The sequence below is a fragment of the Apodemus sylvaticus genome, chromosome 7 (assembly GCF_947179515.1).
Source record: "Apodemus sylvaticus chromosome 7, mApoSyl1.1, whole genome shotgun sequence".
In the NCBI taxonomy this organism is placed as follows: Eukaryota; Metazoa; Chordata; class Mammalia; order Rodentia; family Muridae; genus Apodemus; species Apodemus sylvaticus.
Window position 1 is genome coordinate 92,378,372 of NC_067478.1, and position 7,762 is coordinate 92,386,133.

Genomic DNA, 7,762 nt, shown 5'->3' on the forward strand with positions numbered 1-7,762 from the left:
CTTTCATGGGGACTTACTCTGTAAACACCTCTGAAATGCAAGGATTACAGGCTTGAGATCTCATGTACTATTTCAAGTATTTTTAATTTGCATTTTCTTGATGCTTAGGGTAGTGACTAAAATTTCATGCATTTATTAGCTATTGTAATTTTTGGAGGACTTTTTCAATTCATTTGCTCATTTAATTATTGTGCTTATTTATATTTTGCAAAAAATGGATACCAAGATAAGGGTTCCATGCATACTCAGCAAGCATTATTTCAGTGTGCTTCATGCCCAGCCTTTACTTGAACATTTCCTAACTCAATTATTATTCTTTGCTTTTTACGTTTTTGTATTCAGATATTTATACAGTGTCAGAATGTCTGTCAAGTTTTATTCTTTTCTACTTGCTGCCGTTTCACTATTTTTTCTTGTGAAGATATTTTGTGTGTTCTTTAATTCCATTTATCTATTCAAATATATTTTCTGCAATTGCAGTCTTAATCAAAACAAGATTACCTGATACTAAAAAATTTTCCTGCTAGTTATCCCTAGAAATTTTAAACATTTATGAATTACTAAATGAACTTTGGTAAGTTTTGAATTGACTTTTTTGCAGAATAAAAAACAGGGTATGTTAGTTCCATCTTCTGTATATAAATAAAGAGTTTTCCCAATAGTGCTCCATGAAAGGGACATGTTTTCATTAGTATACAATTTGATCCTTTGTGTTGAAACATAGCAGACCACTGATGTGCATGCCAATCTATATTTAATGAATCTTATATCAAATCTACACATAGCAATATACAATAATAAATGGAAATAAAGCTTTGGCATGTTATGCTATTTCTTGCCAGGTTCATATGAGAAAGATGACAACCTGGATTCAACTCAGATGCATTTAAAGTTCCTTCTTTATTCTTTTTTTTTGTCATTTAATAGTTCTTTTTTTATTCGATATATTTTTTATTTACATTTCAAATGATTTCCCCTTTTCTAAACCCCCACTCCCCGAAAGTCCCATCAGTCCCCTTCCCTCCCCCTGTTTTCCCACCCAACCCTTCCCACTTCCCTGTTCTGGTTTTGCCCTATACTGCTTCACTGAGTCTTTCCAGAACAAGGGGCCACTCCTCCTTTCTTCTTGTACCTCATTTGATGTGTGGATTATGTTTTGGGTATTCCAGTTTTCTAGGTTAATATCCACTTATTAGTGAGTGCATACCATTTCACCTTACACCAGTCAGAATGGCTAAGATTAAAAATTCAGGAGACAGCAGATGTTGGCGAGGATGTGGAGAAAGAGGAATATTCCTCCACTGCTGGTGGGTTTGCAAATTGGTACAACCACTCTAGAAATCAGTCTGGTGGTTCCTCCGAAAACTGGGCACCTTACTTCCAGAAGATCCTGCTATATCACTCCTGGGTATATACCCAGAAGATTCCCCAGCATGTAGTAAAGATACATGTTCCACTATGTTCATAGCAGCTCTATTTATAATTTCCAGAAGCTGGAAAGAACCCAGGTATCCCTCAACAGAAGAGTGGATGCAAAGAATGTGGTGTATATACACAATGGAGCACTATTCAGCCATTAGAAACAATGAATTCATGAAATTCTTAGGCAAATGGATGAGCTGGAGAACATCATTCTTTATTCTTTAATCTACTCTTTACTAAATGTCTGGTGAAAGCTAAAGAATTGCATATTTATTTACAAAATCCCAGACAATAGTAGGAAATCCTCAGAAATGGCAAGTTACTGTATCCTTGGGTTTTCCTCTTTTCAGTTTGTTCTTACATAGTGGAAAAATTCTCAGAGGAGACCATGGAACTCTGCTCTGGGAGCTAGATATTCCAGGAGGGAAGTTATAGATTGAATAGAACTTCGAATATCCAAAGATTTAATGTTAGTTTTTTAGCGTCTATGATAAATAGGCTCAGAAGTATCTACCATGAAGGGGTTCATGAAAACTGCCAGGAAACACTAAAAATGAGAAAAACTTTCTATGCCGGTCTACCAGAGAGACTGGAATCTGAATGAGGCAATGTTTGCAGCATCATGAAAGTTTTTTTTTTTTTTTATTCCTGTAGGTAAGGAGAAAATTTGAGAAAAATTCTCAAATAGAAATCATGTCATTTTCTCCAAATGTATGGGTTTCTAAAGTCTAGTGGTGGATCTGTTATGATGGATTTTAATAAATTTATAGTCAGACACCAGAAACTTTAAGACACAGGGAAGAAATGGCTCTTGTATTTCAACAGCAGTACAGCAGCCAGGTGATAGGCAAGTCCTGAGTCACCCTTAGCTTGATAATTTTCCCTTCAAATACAAAGAAGTATTAATCATGTGATTAGGAACAAACCCATTGAGGATTTCTTTTAATCCCATTCATGAGTGGAGACTAAATAAAGGGGAAATGATCAGCAACATTCCTCTCAGCATTATCTCAATAGTCACTCATTGTGGTTGGGGACTTGAGAAATAGTGGTTGTCATATTCATTGGATGCCTTGCTGCATTTCTTTAGACAACACTTGAGACTTGAAAGACTGAACTTCAGTGGTCTCTCTGGGTTTAAGATGGAGGTTTCCTTGCTAAGGTCACCTGGTTCTGATTATATTTCTACAGATAAAACACATGAAGCAAATGGCTATGGGAAATGACTCTTTAATGTCTGAGTTCATTCTTATGGGCTGACTTACAAGCATGAGATCCGGTGACCCTTATTTGTCCTTTTCTTGGTGAACTATAGAGACACTGTGATGGGAAACCTAAGCTTTTTTTTTTATTATTTGATATAATTTTATTTACATTTCAAATGATTTCCCCTTTCCTGGCTCCCTACTCTCTGAAAGTCCCATAAGCTCTCTTCACTCCCCGTGTTTTCCCATCCACCCCTTCTTACTTCCCTGTTCTGGTATTGCCCTATAATGCTGCACTGAGCCTTTCCAGAACCAAGGACCACTGCTCCATTCTTCTTGGACATGTGGATTATGTCTTGGGTACTCCAAGTTTCTAGGCTAATATTCACTTATCAGTGTGTGCATGCCATGATTGATCTTTTTGAGACTGGGTTACCTCACTAAGTATGATGTTCTCCAGCTCCATCCATCTGCTAAGAATTTCATGAATTCATTGCTTCTAATGGCTTAATAGTACTCCATAGTGTATATATACCACATTTTTTGTATCCATTCCTGCATTGAGGGACACCTGGGTTCTTTCTAGCTTCTGGCTATTATAAATAGGACTGCTACGAACATAGTGGAGCATGAAATCCTTATTACATGACTGAGAATCCTCTGGGTATATGCCCAGGAGTGGTATAGAAGGGTCCTCAGGAAGAGATGTGCCCAGTTTTCTGAGGAACCGCCAGACTGATTTCCAAAATGGTTGCAACAATTTGCAACCCCACAAGCAGTGAAGGAGTGTTCCTCTTTCTCCACATCTTCCCCAGCACTTCTTTTCTCCTTAGTTTTTTATCTTAGCCATTCTGACTGGTGAGAGGTGAAATCTCAGGGATTTTTGGATTTGCATTTCCCTAATGACTAATGATGTTGAACATTTTTTAAGATGCTTCTCAGCCTTCCAATGTTCTTCAGGTGAAAATTCTTTATTTAGCTCTGTACCCAGTTTTTTAATAGGGTTATTTGATTTTTTTGGGTCTAACTTCTTGAGTTCATTGTATATATTAGATATTAGCCCTCTGTCAGATGTAGAGTTGGTGAAGATCTTTTCCCGATTTTTTGGTGGCTGATTTGTCCTTCTGATGGTGTCCTTTGCCTTACAGAAACTTTGTAATTTTATGAGACTCCATTTGTCAATTCTTGATCTTAGAGCATATGCTATTGGTGTTCTATTCAGGAACTTTTCTCCTGTGCCCATATCCTCAAGAGTCTTTTCCAGTTTCTGTCCCGTTAGTTTCAGTGTGTCTGGTTTTATGTGGAGGTCCTTGATCCACTTGGAGTTGAGCTTAGTACAAGGAGATAAGGATAGATCAATTTGCATTCTTCTGCATGCTGAGCTCTAGTTGAACCAGCACCATTTATTGAAAAGGCTATCTTTTTTCCACTGAATGTTTTCTGCTCCTTTGTTAAAGATCAAGTGGCCATAGGTGTGTGGGTTCATTTCTGGATCTTCAATCCTATTCTATTGATCTGCCTGCCTGTCACTGTTCCAATACCATGCAGTTTTTAATACTATTGCTCTGTAGCTCTGCTTGAGGTCTGGGATACTGATTTCCTCCAGAATTTCTTTTGCTGTTGAGAATAGTTTTAGCTTTCCTGGGTTTTTCTTATTCCAGATATATTTGATAATTGTTCTTTCTAACTCTATGAAGAACTCAGTTGGGATTTTGATGGGTATTGCGTCGAATCTGTATATTGCTTATGGCAGGATGGCCATTTTAACTATATTAATCCTGCCAAAACCCACATAGTTATTTCATTGAATGCTGAAAAAGCATTTGACAAAATTCAGCATCCTTTAATGCTTAAAGTCTTGGAAAGAACAGGAATTCAAGGCCCACACCTAAACATAGCAAAAGCAATACACAGCAAGCTGGTAGCAACATCAAACTAAACGGAGAGATACTTGAAGCAATCCCACTAAAATCAGGGACTAGACAAGTCTGCCCCCTCTCTCCTTATCTTTTTAACATTGTACTTGAGGTACTAGCTAGGGCAATTAGACAACAAAAGGAGGTCAAAGGGATACAAATTGGAAAGGAAGAAGGCAAACTATCACTATTTTCAGATGATATGATAGTATACTTAAGTGACCCAAAAAACTCCACCAGAGAACTCCTACAGCTGATAAACAACTTCAGCAAAGGGGCAGGTCACAAAATCAACTCAAGCAAATCAGTAGCCTTCCTATACTCAAAGGATAAGCAGGCTGAGAATGAAATTAGGGAAATGACCCCCTTCACAATAGCCACAAGCAATATAAAGTACCTTGGTGTGACTCTGACCAAACAAGTGAAAGATCTGTATGACAAGAACTTCAGGTCTCTGAAGAAGGAAATGGAAGAAGACCTCAGAAAATCGAAAAATCTGCCATGCTCTGGAAAACCTAAACTGAATGACCTCATCTGTTTGAATTCGCATCTGTATATACCAGTGTACTTTTTTCTCCTCAACTTGTCCTTCATTGACTTCTGTTATTCATTTGTTTTTACCCCCAAAATGCTGATGGAATTTGTCACAGAGCATAACACCATCTCCTTCACAGGATGCATGACTCAGTTGTTTTTTTCTGTCTTTATGTTAATCCTGAGTGTTGTGTGATGACACCCATTGCCTGTAAAAGATGTGTGTCCAAATGTAGGTCTCTGCTATACACAATAATCATGTCTCCCAGGGCTTGTTCCCTGCTAATGCTTACTGCACACTTAATGGGTATCTCTTTTGCTGTTTTCCACACAGGGTGTATAAGTCAGCTCAGGTTTTGTGATTCCAAATTCATCAACCACTACATTTGTGATACTTTTCCACTTCCATGCCAATGAGCTCATGAGTTCTGTTTCTGTGGCTGTCCTTGTTGTTGTATCTAGCGTCCTCATTGTATCCTCATGTTTTGATTCTCGTCAACATTATCCATTTGTCATCATCTAAGGGTTGTTCCAAATCTATGAGCACATGCAATTCTCATATAACAACTGCTACACTGTTCTAAGGATTTGGTCTGCTTGCCAATATTAAACCATCATCTAAAGAATATGTAGTTCAGAGAAATTTTTTCAGTAGTTTACACTTTTGTGCTGCCTTTACTGAATCCCCTTATTCACAGTTTCCAGAAAAAGGATGCCATACTTGCTATGAAGAGATCACTAAAGAGAATCACAATCTAAGTGAAGTATTTGTGATGTAGGCATAAGCCATATCTCTAATTTTCCTCCTCTTCACTTATCTTCCTTGTCCACTTCTTCTATGGCTCACTCTCCTTCTTTTCATGTTTATTTCTTGAATATGTTCAGAGTGGAAAATGCGTATGTCTTCTCTAATGTATTTTTCTCTTTCTTCGTGAAATGAAGTATTATTTTTCCAGTCTCTGCATAGCTTTTATGTGAATGTGGTGCCACTTTAATACAGAGACCATTTTTTTAAAAGATGTATCTATTTATTGCATGTAAGTACACTGTAGCTGTCCTCGGACACAACGAAAGAGGGCATCAGATCTCATTATGGATGGTTATGAACCACCATATAGTTGCTGGGATTTGAACTCAGGACCTTTGGAAGAGTAGTCAGTGCTCTTAAACTCTGAGCCATCTCTCCAGCCATGATGTCTCCAACAACCATATATATATATATATATATATATATATATATATATATATATATATATATATATATGAGTGTGTGTGTGCATGTGTAATTTGTATCTAATTTTTCCCCTCTAACTTGTTTCAAGTTCCCCTACCTCTCTCTCAAATTCATGACTTATAATTTAACAAATATGCACATGAAACAAAATATATTTGCAACTTTATATTTAAATAGGGCCATGTTATTTTATTTAGAGTTACTTATATTTATATACTTTTAGAGCTGACTGTTAGAGATCAAATAACCTAAAATGAAACTCATCTCAGGAAAAGACAAAGTTCTCCTATACACAGCAGCTATTCATTGTATGTAACTCTTCACCTAGGAATAAAGACATGTGAAATTTCAGCTATCTACATTGGTATGTCAAATGTTGCCATTGTTTATGTTGTGCAAGTCTTTTCATTATTATTATTAGATATATTCTTTATTTATATTTCAAATGTTGTCCCCTTTCCTGGTTCTCTGCCCCCACCCTGAAAATCCCATAACTCATCTTCCCTACTCCTGTTTCCCAATCAACCCTCTCCTGTTTCCCAGTCCTGGTATTCCCATATACTGTGGCATTGAGCCTTCCCAGGACCAGGGACCTCTCCACCCCTTGATGCTCAACAAGGCCATCCTCTGCTGCCTATATGTCTGGAGCCATGTATATTCTTTGGTTGATGGATTTGTCCCTGGGAGCTCTGAGAGTACTAGGTGGCTGATAATTGTTTTTCCTCCTATGACACTGCAAAACCCTTCAGCTCCTTGGGTCCTTTCTCTAGCTCCTCCATTGGGTACCCTGTGCTCAGTTCAATAGTTGTCTGAGAGTGTCCCTTCTGTATTTGTCATGCACTAGCAAAACCTCCCAGGTGACAGCTATATCTTGCTCCAGTCACCAAGCACTTGTGGGCATCCAAAATAGTGTCTGGATTTTGTATCTTTATATGGGATACTGCCCTAGGTTGGACAGTCTCTGAATGGTCTTTCCCTCAGACTCTTCTCCACACTTTGTCTCTATATCTCCTTCCATGGGTATTTTGTTCCACCTTCTAAGGGGGATCAGTATCCATACTTTGTTCTTCCTTCTCCTTGAGCTTTATTTTATCTATGGATTGTATTTTGCATATTCCAAGCTTCTGGGCTATTATCAATTTATCACTGAGTGCATTCTTTTGTGATTGGGTTACCACACTCAGGGTGATATTTTCCAGTTCCACCCATGTACCTAAGAATTTCATAAATTCATTGTTTTTAATAGCTGAGTAGTATTCTATTGTGTAAATATACCACATTTTCTGTGTCCATTCCTCAGTTGAGGGACATCTGGGTTCTTTCCAACTTCTGGCTATTATAAATAGGGCTGCTATAAACATAGTGTAGCATGTGTCCTTTTTACATGCTGGAGAATCATCTGGGTGTGTGCCCAGGAGTGGAATAGCAGGGTCCTCCAATGGAATTATGCC

General features: G+C 37.8%; 1 pseudogene; it reads left to right on the forward strand.

Annotated features, from left to right (window-relative positions):
• Window positions 1–2,607: 2,607 nt before the first annotated feature.
• LOC127690212 (olfactory receptor 143-like) lies at window positions 2,608–5,836 on the forward strand (annotated as a pseudogene).
• The last annotated feature ends 1,926 nt before the right edge of the window (window positions 5,837–7,762 follow it).